Genomic DNA, 21,622 nt, shown 5'->3' with positions numbered 1-21,622 from the left:
CTTTTTTTACTCCTAATTTTGATCTTACCGTAAGTGTGGGTGACTTGATCCCCCGCTGGTGACTTTGACACCCCCTGTTCATAAGCTTTTCCTTATTCTAGAACTTAAGGATGGTCTTTACCGATCCGATCTACCATGTTTGATGGTCTTTGTCTTTACCGATCCGATCTACCATGTTTGATGGTCTTTACCGATTCGATCTACCATATTTGATCGGTAAAGACTATCCTTAAGTTCCAGAAATAAAGAAAAGCTTACAAATAGGGGGGCGACTAAAGTTACCTAAAGCCTAAAGTTACGGTGTATGTGACACCCCGGTGAATCGTCCGAAGGTAGTGCGTTTTCTCCTAATGGGGTGCACACCATTATGCTCAACACACAATGTCTTTTATTCTGTAAACATGTTTTTGGTATTTCAATGAGAGTGAGTGAGATCTTAGATCTAGTCATCTCGGTCACTCTCATAAGCAGTTTCGAGAGCATATTTACAAAGCAAAAATTATTGTGTGATCGGCATAATAATGCAGGTAAACTCTTCTTGGAATGTTTATGCGAAAAATACAGAAAGAATTTTTCTTAAATTCTCTATCTTCATCTTTATCGACAATAACCGATGTAACCGAATAATGTAAAGTTGTCCATGAATTTTATTGAGGAAAATTTTGAGGCCAAGTTTGAAGAAAGAATCCAACTTAATAATCACCTGTAAAATATAACTTGTTCGAGTCTTGCTTACAAATCAACTCTCATTTGTTAACATAACAATTTTCCATCGTCATTGCTGGCAAATATATATGATTCTGCATTTGTTAAGTGTCTCTATTTGAAGTGTTGTATGTGAAGATACATAAAAAAAAGTGAACACGGCGGTAAAGATTCAATTTCTTCATTACAAAGTGCAAATAATGTTAACAAGTATGTCATGTTGAGATTATAGGAGGTACCCATCTTTGTCGACATGACGATGGAACTTTTGCTGAGTATTAGTGCCTAATTCTAATATTAATGCTTCATTTCTATGCAAATTTCTCCAGCGGTCTAGTCTAGGTCACTTGGATAAATTTCTGACATTGTTGAAGAAGAATTTTTGCCCTTTTATATTGCTCAAAAACTGTGCTATTTAGAATTATTATCTTTAAAAATAATGTATAATGTTTTATTGTTTCGGGGGGCTTTTCTTCAATTCAGCTGAGGCTTTTCGTGGAGTCTCTAGGGTAAAAAAAAAGTTTGTTATCTATAAAGTCTGTCGGTGTTTTGAGATGATGAATGGGAAAATGTTTTATAGTTTGTTATATGATTAACCCAAATTCCCATAACACTCTTATGGCAATTGTTGGGTGTTCAAGGGCAGTAATTGATTCACATTCTGAGGATTCTTTCTCATAAGCATATTACAATTTTGCAGAAAGTTGTGCGCCAATTTACTATAGTTGGAAGTTTATGTGGTTCTTTTTTCATATATTATGGCGCAAATTAACCGGTGAAATACTTCTCTATTAGAATTTCACTCCCTCTTTAATACACCCAGCAATTTGTAAGTCTAAGAGTAGACTAATTGATGGATATTAGTGTGAATTTATAATGATTGAGAGCAAAATCTATAATGGCAAAGTTGAAAAAGAGACTTTATATATACTGCATGCTTGGCCTGCAAATATCCGCATAAATGAATGCAAGGGAGATTGTTTTGTAACCAAAGAGAGTTGAGAGAGTTTGTAATCTATAACCTCCACTCTTGAGGGCAATTTTCTAATACTCCTTCAACAATTTGTTCTTTCTTTTCTTTTCCAATGCATATATAAAGAAGTTTTTGAGAGAAGAAAGATGGGTACTTTTGCATCGGTGAAAAGTGCAGTGAAGATGTGAAAATTAGTCTTCCTTCTTTGTGTGTTCAATTGCCTGCAATATATTCTTCCAGCCAATCAATAATATGTGTGTTAACACGAAAAAGTCTGCATTTTCACTTAGATTAAATTGCTTCAAGTCAAGAATATCTCTATATATAGAGGAGTTTTTATTTGATGTTCTAGAGAGAGAGGTTTATTGGAGGACAAAGGTTAAAGTATTTCATCGTCATCATTTTTCTTTTATTTTCTTGTATCTATGGGGAATTAGCAGTGATAAACCTAGGTTGGCTTATTGTAGGTTCTGATTCTTAAACTGAGCCGGTTTGAAAGGCTTTTAAATTGTATTTCAAGCGGAAGTCTGAGGACGTAGGGTAAATGTACCACGTTTAGGACTGATTACAACTTTGGAACACTTGTTGTATCTCTGAAATTCCAGAATTTTGAAGTTTTTTTTTAATTTTCTTTATACAATGTGTATGTGTGTGTTTGTGTGTTTCTAATACGTAAGCCCTAGATTTGTTACTGTCAAACCCGGTGTTATTTTTCTATTTGACATCCTTTGATGTCACCTATTCATCTAAGGAAATGGTCTACCTTTGTGTATTATGTTGGACCATCATAATGGTATAACCACTTTCCTTCCTCTTGCACACATACGTGATTAGGGTTTGACATCCCTGGACTTTAACGGTGATCACTAATAGCGAGGGAGAGGTACTAATTGAGAGATGGAGAGAGAGAGATTTAGTTAGTGACTAGACTCGGGCGAGTAAGAACGTGGCCGTTTTCGGATCAGAGGCAGAGGGAGGATCTGGTTGAAAGAGGGGAGCGGGTGGTAGGTTTAGATATTTCCTCTAACCCCCTTATCTAAGAGCGCTCAGATCCTTCCTAATACTTGCTTTGGTACACGGGTAAATTAACTTGGATCACTGAGAGAAATCCGAAAAAGTTAAAATAACATTCCGGAAATGTTAATTTTACCCTGCAGTATTGATCCAAAATCGGTGTAAATATTACCCTTTTTAGGTGTATTGGGGGTTAGAGTTACCCTTTTTCATGTTAAATTTACCCTTAAAAAGGTGTAAAATTAACTTTAAAAAATGTTGATATATTTTTACACCTAAAAAGTGTTAAAGTTATGTGGAGAAAAAAGTTAATCACACCCTCTTTTTTCTCAGTGATAGGGTAAGTGTGCCAAATTTCGGCATAGTTGCATGCAAGCGCCAAAATCTCAAGTTTGAAATGTAATATCTTTAATAGAAATTTTTTTTTCATTTCTTCTACTTTAGGAGTGTTGCTTAGAACCTTGTAGACAGTTTATCGTTTTTATTTACTTTAAAATCGTTCTTAATACATTTTAAAATGAATAAAATTGTAGACATAGCTATGGTGCCCTATTTCGGCCACTTTCATTTTTATAGTTCCTTGCCCTTCGGGAATTCTTCCAATGTCTCTTTAACGTCATCTCGTTTGTCAAAGCTACATTTTTTGTTATTCTTTTACATTGTATAATATCTACAGTATGTAAAAACTAAAAAATCATGGAAATTCGAAGAACAAAAAAGGTGGCCGGAATTGCAAGCTGGTCGGAATTTGGCACACTTACCCTACCTCCTTCAACAAAATCGGTTTTTACGACTTACACATCGGTAGTGTGGCCCATACGAACTTGAAGTGTTCTAGGAAATTATAGTATTCAGTGCGACCCTTCAGTTCTTGAGAATCAAATTCGGACAAATAGAATCGGAGATGTAGTGTTTTTAATTTCGCGAGTTTACCAATGGTTTTACGAAATTTTGACCTTCGAAGAAGGGGTATTTCTGGAAGTTCTTTCCTATCACCTTTGATTATCGAGTTAAGGTTACCAGACTCGGGTAACTTCGCACTTTGGGGTAGACTTTACACCCTTGCTTTTCGTAAGCTTTTCTTTAATTCTAGCACTTGAGGACAATCTAAAGATCATTCAGAAGTGTTTCTTACCCATCCGGAAGCTTGTTCTGACCTGACTCCAGCTATACGGGGGTGTTTTTCTTTAAATATGCCATATATGTGGGTGACTTTGCATCTATGTTTTTCCTTAGCAGCACTTAAGGCTGGTCTGTTCTGTAGTCCATCTTTAAGTGCCTTTATGATTTTTGTCCACCCTTAAGTGCTGGAATCAAAGAAAAGCTTACGAAAAGCTGGGATGTAAAGTTTCCCCCGGAGTGCAAAGTCACCCGCATCTACGCTATATTTAATGAATAGTATCCCCTAAAGCTAAGGTCAGATCAGAAGCTTCCGGAGGGTGAAGAATCACTTCTCAAAAGTTTTAGCCCAGGCCGGAGGACATGCAATTTTGTAAGGATTCTAGACGGTGAGATTGTTAAGAATCACACCTAATACATTAGGAAAAATGGGTGTGAAAAAGTTAAAGAGGAAATGACTGCGATAAAAAATTAGTGTCAAAAGCAGAAAAAAAGTAAGAATTTATTTAGGTCAATTTTATCGGTTAGTGTGAAGGATTTTGAAAATAATCTCAAACAAATGGAAGAATGTAGTACCTTTTCAAATCAATTAAACAAACATTTCCCATAAATATTCCATCACTAAAACACCCATAGGGCATTTGTCGTTGGAACACCTCTTCTCTTCTCCTCAAAAATAAATCGATTGTGTTGAAATCAACAGAATGTCTTCCCAGTGAGAGTTTCTCTAATTGATTTTGCCACATTTGGTACATCAACAACTCACTGTTGATCGCATGTTAAAGAGTTTAAGGTCAATTTTGTATGTATCCGACGAGACTTTCAAGAATTCTTTGAAGTCTCCCCCTCCGTTTTCAAATGTTATTTCTGGTCAAAGATTTTGTGCGGGGGTCATTTCAAGAATAACATTGTGTCATGAAGACAAAAGACTGATAAATTGTTTGGTAGTGTCAGAGATCATTGGATGTTTTTGGTATTTCTTTTTTCTTCTACTTCTAAATGATGCTATTTTCTAAAAATGAACTTTTTCTGTGTCATATAGGTGTATTATTTAGTGATGTCGATCGCGATTAAACACCTCTTCATTAATCCTCTCAACAGTCAAGACAAGACTTTCTTATGCGATGTTGTCCTCTTTTTCTTTTGCATCAGCATTTATAAACACTTTAGGTGAGAAATTAAAATCCAAAGACACGATTCAGTATATGTGAAATCAGTCTTGCAAGACTCTCAATTCATTTATCATTTCAATTGAGGATATATGGTTATAATTCTGGGGCTTCTCTGATGATAATATGCTCCAAGCAATTCGTTCTTGAGTCCTCTCGAGAGTGTCATTTTGTTTTTCAGCTTGTCTCTCTTTCGCATTTAAATGAATTGAAATCCTTCCGGGTTTATCTTAATGCTGGGGTATGTCTTGTTGATGTATCTCAAGAGATTTGTCTATTGTCTCGATTAGAAGTGCACCAATTCGTCTTGAATTCCCTCAAAGCGAATTGCACTATCACACTCCCCTTGTATACAGTTGTTGCGAAAGTATTAAAATCACTTGGAAAAACTCATGTATTTCGTAATTTGAAAATTATTTATCAATGTGTGTTTGTTATTTTAAATTAAAAAAAAACGGTCACAAGGTAGATTAAAATGAATTTAAGAAGCTTGAGAGCATCGATTTTAGGCGTCCTTGTAGATAATTCTTTTACTTAATCCTTACTGCCAAATTTTACAAGCCAAATATTCTTGAGGACCGGTCTGAATCTATTTACGGTTTTAGAGATATGCCATAGATACACTTATGACTAGATGGTTTAGAACCTAGAGACGGTCTGGAACCTAGAGACGGCGTTGAACTTAGAGACGACTTAACGCAATTATAATCGAAATAACGATCAGATTACATTTCCGACTAATCCGTTTCTCGGCTTAACCCATTCCTTACCATGGTATTATACATCATACGCAAATTGAGTGATTTTAGATAATTTATTCCTGGTCAATTATTATCTGAATTGCTATCGGGAATGGATTTTTAGTAACTTTAGTTCTTCGCTTACTTGGCAAATATAGTCCGACAGAGATGAAAATACATCTTGTTATTGTTTTCTTGCTTCGCGAAAGGTCATGCAAAATTTTTGCTCAAAATGGCGAACGGAAAAATCGACATCCCGTCGAATTTGTTAAAATTGGCCTCTTTCCTCTTTCCGGATTTGGATTCTAATTGCCAATTTGTTTTCTTGGATAGTTACTCTATCTAAAGCAGAGGTGTGCAAGAAACCGTTGAAACCGAATTAACGTCAAATGAAACATGTACGTCAATGGTCAAAACGCTACTATAACAAACTTATTTTGACGTTAATTCGGTTTCAACGGTTTCTTGCACACCTCTGATCTAAAGCAATAGAGTTTGTAGTGAATTGATGCCCAGAATTTAAATTCAGTGACCGTTAAGACGTATGTTTGACAGTGGCTCCCCGCGCCCCCATAATAGATAAAAATTTTTTCTTTTCAAAAAATTCATCTATTAATCTGTAGAAAACTAATCTCAAAATATGAACATTCTATCTCAAGTATTTCTGGTACATTGACTGAATGGGTTAAGCCGATTTTGATTATACTTACGTTAAGCTGCCTCTCGGCTTAAGTCCTAAGTGTGTTTAGGGCATTAGTCTTAGTCCGAACACTCAAGAAACGATGTTTTCCAACCAGAAAAAAAACATTCGAGAGTTGGTTTCGAAAGTCAAAGCGTTTCCTTCTCGAATTTCGAAGTGCCTCGACTGTCTCCCTGTGTCAGTTTTCACTTTGTTGTAGAAAAAGCAAAGCAAGTACGCTCATACTGAAAATTGGAAATTCTCTTTGGCTTTTTTTCGAATATCAACATTTTGTCGAAATGGAAGCTATTTACCTTTTAGTCGGAACACTTTTTAAGAATCAAAGTGCGGTTCTGATCCTCCTCAGCAAAATGGTAATGTGAATTTCGAAGCATAAAATCTAAGTCAAGATTTCGAGTATTAAACAAAATTTGTTCATTTTCTCACTCTTCATATCCTTATGACAATTTATAGATATAAATTTTACTTTTAATTCGTGATTGTACTATTATTTCCACCACTGTATGCAAGTGGATTGTGAAGATCACTTGAGCATCGCTAAGATCGTATGGAGATCTTCTGAAGATCACTTGGTGCAAAAGTGCTAAGTATTTAGCGATTTGGTATGGGGAGATTCTGATGTTCACTCCAGAGGCGATTGTTTGATTTTCTGTGGTTTCTGTGTAGTGGCATTAGAGACTTCCTGGACATGGTAATGTGACACTTTGTTTATATGAAAATCATTCCGTGTAGGATTCAGTGAAAACGTGATTCTTGGGTGCAAGAAAAGAATTATGTGTGAGTGTTGGATGAATCATGGGGTATTTAGAAAAATGAATGGGTGATTTTAGAAAAGAGAGAAGCTTTGGAGAAAAAAAAAATCTCAGAGATTTTTTTTTCATTATTTCCTCCAGAATGTCATAATTTCTCAAAATAGCGGATTTCTTGGCCTTTCTCGATAATTCTTCAAGCACGAATATTATCTTCCCGCGGTGAAATCTTCACCGGAGGAATTTTCTTGAGATGGAATTTTCATGATTTGCGATTAAAATGTGTTAATGTGTGTGTGTGAATGAATGTATGTTCGCGAAAAGTCTTGCAATGCGAAATTAATTAAGTTGTTTGTCTTCTATCACCAAGTTTAATTCCTTGAAGTCTTTTGAAAATCATTAAAACGGTTCTCTCCTTTTACTTTACTTAAATTAGATTTATTAACTGCGAATTCTCACGTGGAATTTTTCGACACTTGATCTTCTAAATTGGCAAATAAACACCTTTTTCGATAGAGATTTATTAATGAAAGGAATAGTCACATTGAAACTCATGTCTTATTTGCTTTTGCGTGCAACAAACTCTAAAATTGGTGGTGTTAGAAGGTGGAAACGTACAACAAGAAGTCTTTGAGAATACCATAGGATGAGATGCACAATTTAACGGTGTTTTTCATCACAGAAGGTGTAACTCTTTTTTTCTTTTATTATTTGTAGTAAAGTGTACCTCCTCTAATAATGCCATTCAGTAGTTGTGACTATTGGGTGGGTAACAGTCATTGGAAATTATATTTGCATTGAATTGAAAAATCTCACTGGACTATTCCTCCTATATATATACATAATGCGTTGAGCTTCCATATAATATGAAAGTTTTCTTTGCAATTGTATGCTTTTTGCTCTCTCGTCTCCTTTGGGCTGGTTTTATACATTGGCTTTTTGCAATTGAAGAAGATTGGTGGTGAAAGATCTTGTGACTATCTCAATGATAAATCTTTCCTACCTCCTTTTTAGGTATTCAATCTAATACCAAAATCTTAACCACAAACTTGTACCTAGCGCGTCGATTCAATTTATTAATTAACACTTTATTTTTCATTTCCTCTTTTTAATGCAATTTGGTGCACATACACCTACCATAGACGTCTTTTCTGTTAGATGAATTATTGGTGATAGTGAGAAAGTTTCCACGAAATATCAACTACCTTATTATTCAAACATTCAACCCCTAATCTTTCACGCCCATTCTATGTCTAGATTTCACTGATGCGAGGCGTTTTTTGAAGCTTTGTTGGTTGAATTAGATAACAATCTGTTAGGATATTAAACCATTGACCTTCAAATAGGGTTGGAGTCACCCTTATTGGCAAGTTTGCATCACTTTTGAACATTTAAAAATTAACCAGTTAAGTTAGTATGTCTATTGCAAGTAAATAAGTTTGAAGGTACGGTCAAAGGAACACGTATTAGGCAGGTACCACTTTTTGGTATTTTTTTTTTTGCAATAAAGCAGTGCGTCAACAACAAAAAAATCTACCTTTTCTTATAAGGATAGATGTTGAAGTTTTATATCACAAATGGTTCTGAAAGAATGCCAACAGATCATGATACGAGTTCTTAAAATGCCAATAGGTATTCCTTCCCTAGGATATTGATCAGGAAATTTTGAAATTTTTTTCCTAATTTTGAAAACTAAGTACTCTAGGTAAAGGGGCCTCAGTGGATCAGTGAATAGAGTAGACTCTTACGTCTCGGATTAGAGCCTAGGCACCTGCAGATTTTCAGCTGTCGGTTTAATGTCGAATTTGTCGAGTATATGAATAGAGTAATGCCAAAGAATTAACAATGAACCGCTTAAAACCGTACGCGCATAGAGCGTACGGCCCATTCAACAATCGTTAACCCAGTTAACGACCGAACTCCTCAATTCTGAACGCCTAAATAGACTCAGGCTGATCCTCGAGAATATTTAGCCTCTAAAATTTGACAGTAAAGGATTATAATAATAATAATAATAATAATAATAATAATAATAATAATAATAATAATAATAATAATAATAATAATAATAATAATAATGCTAGCACAACATTCCATGAAGGAACTAGGCCTTCCCACAAGGGGATTTCTAGACATGCATTATTATTTTTTCTTGTACGGGATGAGGTTGTCAGTCCCATGCCCGTGGAATCAAGTGCAGTGAAGCTCACTGGATGCAATCCGAACACCTTTAACGCCAGAAAAATTCCTGGTGACCTAAAGGTGATTCGAACCCGGGACACTTGCATCATAGAGCGAGTGCCCTACTACTTGACCCATTGAGTGCCAGTAAAGACAGTAAAGGATTAAATAAAGGAAATTTAAGCAACAGACCTCTAATCGATGATTCTAAGCCTTCAGTGTATGTTAAATGTTCTCAAGAATCAGCCTGAGTCTATTTGGGCCCTGTAGGGAATATTTAATTAATTGAAAAAATGAAGAATTTTGAGTAAGGAACAGCCGAGATACCGAGAAGGGGACTCTTGTATTACCTATTTGTGAAATAACGAATTTGGTTAGAATTATCTCTTCCTGGACCCTGGCAATAAGACTCTAGGTTACCTGTTGAAGGTGAAAATGGTTATCAGAGTTGAAGGACAAAAATTTTTGTTGATTTCACAAGATTTATTAAATAAAAAGCTTTAATAAATTCACACGTGGCTTCTCGCTTGACTGACGGATGTCAGTCAGTTCTCCATTTTCCCATAATGTTATAACTGTATTGGTCAGCCTGTGTTTGAATCATAGAAGCTATACGGTTTAAGATATCTATTCAAGATTTTCAGTAACCCCTTATAAATTAACCTCACCTGGAGGAGTATAGCTTTAATTTTATAAATACTACTACTTCTTGTATTTCTTCATCGAAATAATTTTGATTTAGTTTAGTTGTATATGATCCAAAATTAGAGGTTTGTTATAATAGAGAAACACAATTTTGTGTCCTCTAAACCTTGTCTTGAAGGTCAAATTAGGTAATAATAGCTTTCATATAAAACAATTAATGTAGTAATTTCCGCCACGAAAGGAACTAATCTGTATCCTGGTAGAACGTCTCACAAAGTCATGTTGTACTTTGCTCTTTCTTCACCTCTTAGCAAGTGAATTTTCTTCCTGTCCAGACAAAAACGCATAAATTATTCATACTAAATGGGTGGCAATGTTAGCCAGAAGGTAAAAAAGAGGTAGTAGAGAAAAACGCTAAAACGATACCACAATTATCGTGTCTGCTAAGGTGGTTTTTTTTTGGGGGGATGATGTTGGCGATGGGTGGAAGGAAAAGTATGCAGACAACCCCAATTGTATCAAAGTTGGTGCTGTCAATGGCGCGTGACCCCAAACAAGAGGGTTGTAATGTATAAAGTTGAAGGGTAAATAAATGAGAGTCAAACAATATAAAAAAAAATCCTTAATACACCTCTGTGGTGGTTTTTGATAAAAATCGTGGTATGATGTGTGTATATGAATATGGAAAATGGAACATGCAAATAGGACGTTTAAGGAGTCGCTCTAATATAGTTCTTTATCGTGTAGTGCTTATGAATTATGAGTGGATTTTGTTGAAGGGAAGAATGAAAGGTAAATGGGAGGAATAAATAATAGTGAGGAAAAGGTCAATATTAAAAAAGAAAAAAATGGGAAAAATGCTATAAAACTCCAACAGATTCACGTGTTATAATTTCGAAAGATTGTTCACTCATTACTGTATACAAAGCACTATTAAATAAAAACATTTGTTTTTTCTATGTGATGAGGTGTTAAAGGGCGAAAAAACAGTCTCTAATTTTGAGATATTGCATGGGAATTAAAAATTATACATAGCTATTTTCCATTTTGGAGATTTTTTAATTGTTTCTGCAGCAGATTATAAGGAAATTATATTGCAAAGTGTCGTTTTTTTTTCTTTCTCACTTTGTTATTGAATTTTTAAAGGGAAAAGAGGTTGTGAAGAAAAATGGGTAAAAATAGAGAGTAACTGTATTTAAGGTATTTGTCACGGTTACTTATGATTCCCCACAACACCTGAATAAATTGCAACAAATAGAAATGCTTCACTGACACTCTCTGTGGATGAGCTATAAAAGAGATTTGCTGTACAGGGTGGTGTAAAATGAATGCAAAACAAGATAATGTGTAAAGAATTGTTATATATTTTTGTTTTGATTTTATGGACAGTATGGATTATGCCCAATGCACAATAACTTTTGTTTAGTAAACATGTTTTTGACATTTCAATGAGAGTAACTGAGATAGAGATCTAGTCATCTCGCTCATCCTCATGGGAAATTTTGAAAACATGTTTACAAACAAAAGTTATTGTGCGCTGGTCATTAAAGGCAGCGCACATTTGATTTTGTATGCTTGAAAGTTATGCCCAGCGCACAATAACTTTTGTTTGTAAACATGTTTTCAAAATTCCATATGAGAGGGAGCGAGATGACTAGATCTACATTTCATTCACTCTCACTGAAATGTCAAAAACACGTTTACAAAACAAAAGTTATTGTGCATTGGTCATTAAGCAGAAATAAGTGGAATTTATGCCCAACGTACAGTAACTTTTGTTTTGTAAACATGTCTTCGAAACTATTCGTGAGAGTGAGTGAGATGACTAGATCTATATTTCATTCATTCTTCTTGAACTGTCAATAACATGTTTACCCCGTTCTGATGAACCCAATAGCAAAAGTAGCTAATCCTCTCACTGACTGGAATTACCGTCCGATATCTTTACTACCTGTGCTATCTAAGGTATTTGAATTCCTCCTGTCTTCTAATTAGAACACGTAGTATTTCAATTCTCAGGGCCTTCTCTGTGAATTTCAATCAGGGTTCCGGAGGGGACACAGCACTGTGACTGACCATGGTCAGTCGGTCAAGTATCTGGGTGTGATCCTAAATAGGGATTCTACTTGGTCAGATCCTGGCTCTAATGTGTGCCATGGAGTTGGTTATTCTTTGTACTCCCTACGGCGGCATAGGGATTTTATCCCTACAGACACTCGGCTGTTGCTTGGTCAGGTATCTCATTATGACGCACTTCACCTATGGCTCTGAGGTATTCTTTCAGGCTGATGCTGAGTCTATTCGCAAGATAAAAGTCTCCTACAATGACTGTCTTAGGTTCATTTATAATGTGAAGCGGGGTGAACATGTTTCCCCTGTATCTCGGTCTATTGTGGGGTGTGACTTACCTCGATATCTTGAATTTAGAGCTACGCTCTTTATCCTACGCCTATTTCTGATCTCGACTCCGTCCTATCTCTTTTTCTGTTAAGTTGAGGGGCGTCTGTCAAGTGTCGGTGTTTCATGGTGTCGTGTTCACGAAGTACCAGTTTTCAACGAACTCTCTTTGTACGCGGGATCTAGACTTTTAACTGAATTCCATCTGCTTCCAGAATGTCTGAAATCTCTCTGCCGTCTCATTACTTGGCTCGGAAAGTTCAAGATTTTTTTTAAATTTTAAATTCACTGCTTTTTCCTCTTCTTTCTTCTTTTGCTTGTGATTGTACGTAAGGGAGTCTATTGTAGGTTTTCCTTAAATAAATAAAAATATGTAAAAAGAAATAAAACAAAAGTCATTGTACGATGGGCATAATTCCCAACGCACAATGACATTTGTTTGTAAACATGTATTCAAAATTTCCTATGAGGGTGAGAGAGAGAGATATGATAAGATCTACATTTCATTCACTCTCATAAGAAATTTAGGAACTTAGGAACATACTAAAGTTATTGTGCGTTGGCTATAATTCTAAAGGCATGCATAAAATAACTTTTCTTTTTGTAAACATGTTTTCGAAATTGCTTATGAGAGAGAAAGAGCGAGATGACTAGATGTAGATTTCACTCACTCTCACTGAAATGTCAAACATATGTTTACAAAACAATAAATAGTTATTTTAATGTATGCTCTTACATTTTTTAAAACAGTTTTGAAACATGTTTACAAAGCAAAAGTATTTGTGGTTGCAGCTTCAATGCAACACTCTCTACTTATTTCAATCAATTTGTACACCGAGAAAAATGTGGATGGTAAAATTTACCATCCTCCATACAAAATTCTAATGGCCGGATAGTAAAAAAGTCACCCAGCAAACGCGATATTAAATTGGACTGTCAAAAATTGTAGAATCTATTGCATGGATAGTAAATTCTAATAGCTGGATGGTAAATTCTAATATCCCCGGATATTAGATTTTACTATCCGGATGGTAAATTTTACTGACAGGATAGTAAATTTTACTAGCCGGATATTAGAATGAAAAATGTCGGAAAAATTTAATTTTCCTTATTTTCATTGATTTTTGGCCATTGTTTGAGGGCTTGGGGCCCTTCCTGGATGACATTCTCTGTATTTCAAGCCATTTTGATGCGTGAAAATCTTTTTCCAACATTGACGACTCAGCCGAGATTTGAACACGCGACCTTTGTGATGACAGTCCAGCATCTTCCAGCTGCGCCACGAATTGCTATAATGTATTCAAAGCATATCGGGAACCGTTGCATCGGCACCCACGATATTCCAAAATGACATTCTAACAGTAGGATGGCAAATTTTATTGGCTTGGATAGTAATTTCAATCCAAATTACTATCCTCCGTTAAAATTTACTGTCTTCCAGTTAAATTTTAACATCAAATATGCGGCCAGTAAAATTTACTTCCCGGATATTAGAATCTAAGAGAGGTCAATGTAAAATCTAAAGGAGGATAGTAGATTTTACCATCCGGCTGTTAGAATTTACTATCCATAGGATAGTAAATTTTAAAATGTCAAGATGGTAGATTCTAAAGGAAAGTATCTATGGAGGATGGTATTTTCTACTATCTTTTGAGGCAGTAGAATTTAAAGACACGATTTGTAGAAAATACCATCCAAATTTTTCTCGGTGTATACTATGACTTTTTGTGATCTGTACTTTCAATGATTTTTTAATTTTCTTTTGAAGTTTTTTTTCTACTCAATTGCAAATGCTGTTTTGATTTATTAATTTTTCAAGTGAGAAGGTGAAACAAAGAGGTTTTTTTTCTCATTTCATTTAATAAGATATTGCATCAATGTGTGAAGGGTTCAAAATTACCCATGAAAAATTGAATTGACGGAATGTGTCAGCGTTTAGCAGATCAACAGAGAGAAAAGAAGGTTTTATATATTCAACAAACTAACTCAAAGCCTAATTTCCTAAATCTGTCTCATGCTTCTGACTTCTGTGCATGGAAAATTATTTCTGTATTTCACAAAAGCTATTTAATAAAATCCATCAAGCATGAATGAGATGCGTGTGAGTTGCGTGAAACGGAAAAAAGAGATTCTGTCTCTAAATCAATAAAATGAATTTAGAGATTTTTTTCCCATTAGGTTTGTGCTTTAACAGATTAAAATGACAAAAATGTACTACTTTTTTGGACTTTGCCAGGAGGGCAAAATTATGGGTTCATCTGTGTGTGTGGCATCTTGCCAAAGTGAGTCGCCTCATCATAAAAAAAAATCTAATATTATTTTTAAGAGTCTATTCTTCTTTTGAAAATTCCAATGTTATAGGGCATTTCCCACACCTTAAGTGTTCTGTCTGTCGTGGTGGGGTCTTTTACACAAGATATTGGTGAGATCCGTTACTCTGGGCGCCCTTTATCACCTCAGTGTTAATCACCTGAAAGTGTTTTTAGGGATTTATGAATATTTGTTGGCTTTTGAAGACACCTTGTCGGGTTTTTACTCAATAATTACATCTCTGATTTTCGTTTTTTTTTATTATTTATTTCTCCATAACTTCCTCGGAAATATTCTTGAAGGTATAATTTGTGGTGAGATTAGACATGGAGGATGTTCAAAAAAAATGTTCTTTGGGCTTTGTGGTAAATTTAATTAAGTGTAGAGGAAGGGTTTAAAGCTTCGCACACTTTCTGGCTCCCAACACTTCATATTTTTCCCCCTTAGTTAGTCTTAAGTCACGAATTTCTTGATAAAATTAGGTCAGATGCTTCAAGATTTAAAGATTATGGGTCGGTTATATTCCTTTCGGAACCACTGCACCCAGGCAAGTTATTTGGGTCCATTATGCACTCCCCATTCTCCTGTTCTACTATTTTAACCCCCAAGGCGGATAAACCTGCTCTATATCACAGTGCTCTGTGTACGTTCTGATACGGTATCGCTTTATATCACGGTAGACCAACCTCAGTTTATGGATCTGGGCAGTGAATGTGTATTTGTATTCGACTGTTCCCTGCATGTCGAAACGTACTTCCTAAACCAGCCTCTCTTTTTAGGCGGTTCATTGTCAATGCATTGGCGCTAGTTTTTCATTCATTCACTGGACGAATTCGAGAATAATACACCAGCTGAAAAATCTGCAGCTGCCTAGGCTCGAACCCGAAACCTCACAGTCATAGAGCCACTACTCTATCCACTGATTTACTGAAGCCCCAGATGCATCAAAGAAATATGGGAAAAATATGCAGTTGTCGTAGTCTTAAGTGTGTGCGAAACCTGAATGCCTCCCCCTAATTTGAAAATTCATAACCATTGAAAATTTTAACCATTTCGGATGTCAAATTATTTCGAAAAATTACCTCTCTATCCTCAATTTTGCTATGGAGATGATTTGAGCAAAAAAAAATCAGTCTTTAAGAATTTTTTATGCCTTCTTCATATGGCAAGTGGTTTGTGTAGAGATTTTTTTTTTAATTTATTGCCTTTAGCTGCAGAGGAAATAGCTTCTTCTCAGGTGATCTACCTGGGTTAGTTAATTTAATCTTCAATTAGCAGAATGTGGGGAGTTTATCTATGTGAGATCGTAGGTCTTTCTTAATTTATGACTGTTCTAATTTCTACGTGTTAACTCTTCCACATCCAAATTGACTTGACCATAAAAAGTGAGCCTAAAAACATTATTTACAATTGTTCAGGTTGTACACTTAAGATTACAATTGTTTACTTTCGATAATGAATTAAATTAAGAGCAGTAAAATAAAAAATATATATTCTGCTTATATAACTTTAAGTATGATTTAACTTTAGTATGAATTTTCAATGAATGAATTTTTAAAGTGCATTTTCATTTCTCATCCACTTTTGGTTGTTTTTTTTCAACGTGCTCCAAGACTTAATGATGGTTTACTGAAGGAAGTTGTTGTTTTCATATTAAATCAGCGGTGGTTTTAATTATAGGGGTCCATTCTTTTTTGGACAGTTTACACAAATTGATGCAATAAATAAGCCGGATTATGATTAAAATTTGTTTTGTAATTTTTACATGATTTTCAAAAGGATTTAAGTGAAACCGGATCAACTGACGTAGTATTCCTTTCTTTTTTTTATTTTCAGAGAAAAAAAGACTTGTGAAGAAGTGCATTTTTGAGGATTAAACTTTGGAGAAATTTTCTGATTGAAGGTAAGTTTTTTCCCACAATTATTTATGGCAAATTTTAGCTCGAACTTATACGATCCCTAATGCAGATGACTCAACCATTCGTAATTGCTCACCTAATTCTTGTTAAAATACCCCACAACTTTTTATTTTGCAATTAGTATGAGATAATACTATAACCTAAGCAAGAGAGATATACGGACATTTTTCTCGTAATTCGAAAATTTATCATATGACAATTTCTCATATATGGAATCGCACGATGTCTTTAGCTAACTTTTTCCACTCAACGATTTATTTGATATGCGATGAGGTTTTTATTCTTGTGCAAAAGGAGTTAATTGCTGGAAAAAAAGTGTCTCACTAATGAATGCCACATTAACTGTTGGTAATCACTAATTTGTTTATTAAGTATTTTACTCAATTTCACAATCATCAAAGCTTGGAAGAGCAAAAAAAAAGACTTGATGGTGGGAGAGTGTGGTGAGGGAATTTAGCAATTAATATCTAGTGCAATTGAGTGTCTATAAAACATACAAGGAGGTGGGTTGAAGAATAAATTGTTTGGTGGGTTTTTGCTTCAACCAAAGAAGCAATGTGTGTGGTTAATGATGATGTACAATTGTTCAAAAGTGATTTGCTACCATCGTCGCCTCATTCAAGAACATCACCATTTGCTTCATTTGGAATCTTCAGTTGTTAACTTCATAGGTTGTGTGCCTCTTTTGCACGATGGATTTTTTCGAAAAAGAAAAGACTTGTTGGAAGATCTTCTTCTGGTTGTGATTTCTGAGAAAGATGTGGTGGAGAAGATGTGTGCAAAAAAATATGAAAAGGCGCGGGAAGTTGGTTAATCATTTTCTCAAGTTCATAAATTTTAATTAAGAATTATTCTGAACGGAGAGCAGGTGAAAATGTGTATTTAAAAGTATTTTGATCGGGAATGAGAGAGTGAAAGAAAAAATTGCTGTAAGGGAGTACAACCATTCTCTTTACCGCGAGATTTCTATCAGGAATGGAATTTCTCACTCCAGTGAGTAAGAGAAGTAGGAGAGTGTAGGGTTGTTTCAAAGATTGCGTTTTTCCGCATACTTTAAACAAGGATTATCTCTTGACTTCTAAAAGTCATCATTAGGTCCACCGCCGTCTTAGTGTTTATATCATCCTCCAGGAAAAAAAGGTCGAGAAGTCTAATGATTGGTTACAGATTTTCTAACTGAGCGTTGGTAATCCTACATCTAATAGTCTAATACGGGTTTCAGATCTAAGGTTTAGCCATATGGCTTAACTGCTCTAATTTTTTATCAATCACGATTTTTTGGAGAAATTTAAGTTAAGATTGGATTATTAAAGATGAATGACCTATTAGGGTTTTGACAGAAGTGAGGACTAACCGAGAGACTGCTTAGCGTAATTATATTCGAAATAATGGTTAAACTTCATTTACATCATTTTCCACTAAGTCGTATCTCGGCTTAAGTCGTAAGTGTGTCTAGGGCGTTAGGCTCTCAAAAAGCAATAAAATTGCTCGCTATTCAGGATTGTGAGACCTTCGGGAACTCGGCTAAACCTCTAGTCTGAGGACCGTTTAATGGTCTTGGCGCGGTAGGTCCTAGCCGCAATGTACTTCAAAGAGCAGGCCTTTACTCTCCCCAACAACACATGTCTCCAACCTGACCTGGTGGTAAAGAACCGGGAAGGTGTCTTCGTGGTCGATGTAACAGTCCGCCACGAGAACAAGAGCCTTGGCTCTGTAGAAGCTTTACACATTTCCTTGCTGGAGATGACTTGCCCCATTATTTGTGGAGGAGCAGTTCCCGCTAATAGGTATAATTTGGTAACAGGTGTGTTGCTAACGGGGGCAAGGAAGGAATATCCGCGCGTATTTAGACCTAGGTCTTACAGCTAAATCGGTGCTCCTGGGCAATCCCTTGGATTGACCAATCCTTTCAACATGAGGCTAAAGATAGAGTCTTCCATAATAAAATCTGTGGTAAAACGGCCTGTGTTATCACATTTTTTTATTTAGTGATTTTTATCTAACATAAAAATCACCATGTTGCGAAAAACCGAGTTGGTATGATTTTTCGTATTTAGTCCAAAGTAATCATTCTCAGTCAGCGTATTATTTAAGCCATCTTATGGGGAAGAATTGACATGAAGATCAAGTCTGTGGACCGGATAAAATTCTAAACTTATTGGTGCTTGTTGATTGCAAACTGAACAAATTTGCATCAAAATAAAATTTCAAGATTTATGTTACTTAATAAATATTTAATGCACTAGTTTAATGATTTATGGTTTTTTTATAATGATTTCATTATAATAATAAGGTGTTTATGATTAGTTGAATATTAAAACGGTTTTAGAGAAAGTATCAGGGGAAGTATTTTGTAACTTTAAGTATGTATTTTTCTTAAACTACTTGGTAAATACCGGAAGATTAGTGGGGAATATATGGGACATAGACTTGGAAGAAATTCTACTTAAGGAATGCTCTAAGGAGTAATGAAGCGGTTCTGAAAATCATAGTAAAGTATACCAAGTCAATAGTTTTTTGCGATGAAGAGCAGTGCTTTTCTGATGTACTAAATTAAATAAAATTGATACTAAACTAATGACTAATAATTTAGAAAAGGATCACTGGTAAAAATAAAAGGATTAAATTGATCCTTGTGCAAAGGATGGATCAAATTAACATATTTCATTATGACAAATGTGCATTCAGAATTCGAAATTTGATCCATCCTTTGCAAAAGGATAAAAATTTGGAACAATTTGATCCTTTTATTTTTAGCAGTGATTGACTATAAGTGATTTAATGTCATAGGTACGATAATTCATAGGATTTTCGAGTCAAATACAAAAATTATCCAAATGTATTATATTATTTGAGGAAAGAGTAATTTTATGAGATAAATGCTGAAGAGTTTTAGGTGATATTCTTTATATTATTCAAGTGTCCCTTCCGTAGTACACTTCTAAGTATATACAGAGGATATAGAGGTGTTGTAACACCCCAAACTACGTTAAGTATTGAAATTGAAAGTATCTTGTGGGATTTGTTTTTAAAAGTTTATGAATATGATAATCAAATTAACTGTCGTAAAAATTAAAATCAAATTCGAAATTGCTGTGGGAAAGTGCCCCATCATGCCCTACTAAGAAATCCCAAGAAGGGCAACACCAAGGAGGAAGTCAGTGAAAATAAGGCAAAGACTGTGAGAGAAATAGAAAATTTCAATCAATTCCGCAATAAATAAATTATACATGAACAATTTTGTGTGGGTGATTCTGGCCTTCGTATGTGCAAGCTTTTTTTTTCTTCTTTTCATTTTGAAAATATACTAAAATTTTATTGAGATGGATTTTTTCGATATAATAACAAAGTCAAATAAAGTATCTTTTTCTCTCTTTCTCTCAAGAATGTGTTATTGTTTTGTAAGTTTGGTACATTTTTTTTTTTTACCACAACACACTTCTTATTCATGTTTGCTTTTATTTCAAGCCTTCCTTCTTTTCATCAAGGTATTACTTCCCATAAACAGAGTTGAGAGATCGAAGAGAAGAACTTTCATTTAAACCATCAATTTCATTTTCCATTGTTGTCTCAATATCCAGGTGATTTCTTCAGATTAAACAGGCACAATTTTCATTTTTATTTGACATCATCATTAAAATTGTGAATTGAAATGTTGAGAGATTTGAAGGCGATTTATTTTTTTGGCGGTTCCTTTTCTCCACTCACAATACCATTTTAAGATAAATTGACTAGTTTATTGGGAAGTTCAACGACAATCTTATATATTGGTGAGGATGATGACACAAAAAAAAATCACCAAGAAAATACCAACCTTAAAGAGTTAAAATATTCAAGGTTGAAGAAGCTCATTTGAATTTTAGACACAAGTTTACCTTTTGGCAAGTTTTGTCACTCACAAAAAAAGTGCCAAACTTCAAACCACTTGCTGAATAGCAAAATGGTTTTTTTTATTCAGATGTTATAATTAAAATACGTTTATTTTATTGCTTTAGCACTTTGTAATGCGGAAATTGTTTTATTTGTCCCCATGAACATCAAACTTTGCGATTATAATTAAAACAGAGATGTTCCGAAAAATGGCAATTAAGTTTAACTGTTAATTGCGAAAAGTCTTCATTTTCTGGAAAATTATAACCAAGATATTTATTTGCAAATTAATAATGATTTACGGGGAAGGTGTAAATATTGCATCAAGAAGACACTTGAAACTAAATGTATTTGTACATCGATTTATTAATTTGTTGGCAAACATTCTCACATAAGATGATTTTATTTGTTTGGCATGATTTCCCAATAAAATTCTATATTTGGAGAATCGAATTTTTTTGTTTGATAAAAAAGCTAAAAGTTAATTAGGCGGTGGGTAAATTAATGGTTTGGGTATTATAACCTTTTTCAGGTGGTTGAAAATTTTGCATATTTAAAGCAAACTTTTGAGTTCATTGCTGCAACTCGCTAGTGAATTATTTATCACGATTTTGTAATTTTTCTCTGTAGGAATTGCCTAAAAATATTGAATCACTCATCTGTTTTGGATATGTAAACTTTAAACCGTAATTTCCACATGTGCTTGATGTAATTGCTTAATTATAATAAATATTTTGTAGCCCAAACACCTACTCGAATTAATTTGTCGATTGGGTATAAGATAAAGCCAATTATTTATATGAATGAGATAAAATTACATTAAACGTTTTATAGTTTTAATTGAGAACAAAAAAATTTCACTTTCATCAAATATATTTTCTCAATGGTTGGAAAATTTTCGATGGGGACTGTAGAAATAGTCAAAAACGGATAAGTGTATAACTATCATTTTTGAAAAGTGCTATAAAATGCACTTGTTGCCCTCTCGACATTTTACGAAAATTATTATGTCTATATCTAAAATTCAAAATAATCTCTTGACAAAAATAGTCTTAAGTGATTTGTGTGTTGAAAGAACACTGAAAATGGTTTTCCATCTTTAGTATGCAGCAAAATTATCTTCTTGAAAAT

The 21,622-nt window shown here is 34.5% G+C and overlaps 1 protein-coding gene across 6 annotated transcripts in view; it reads left to right on the top strand.

Moving 5' to 3' along the window:
- Positions 1-21,622, top strand: part of LOC129809796 (klarsicht protein) — a 261,812-nt gene that overhangs the window by 14,520 nt on the left and 225,670 nt on the right. For 5 of the 6 annotated variants that reach the window (XM_055859891.1, XM_055859886.1, XM_055859888.1 and 2 more), the window contains exon 2: positions 16,539-16,605. The exons of the other annotated variant lie outside the window; for it this stretch is intronic. The gene's annotated coding sequence lies outside the window, so the exon portion shown is untranslated. The remainder of the gene's footprint in view (positions 1-16,538; positions 16,606-21,622) is intronic. 6 annotated transcript variants of the gene reach the window in all.

Source organism: Phlebotomus papatasi, chromosome 1, assembly GCF_024763615.1.
Source record: "Phlebotomus papatasi isolate M1 chromosome 1, Ppap_2.1, whole genome shotgun sequence".
Classification (NCBI taxonomy): domain Eukaryota; kingdom Metazoa; phylum Arthropoda; class Insecta; order Diptera; family Psychodidae; genus Phlebotomus; species Phlebotomus papatasi.
The sequence above is the reverse complement of the archived record's forward strand: the minus strand, read 5'-3'. Positions and strand labels throughout refer to the sequence as shown.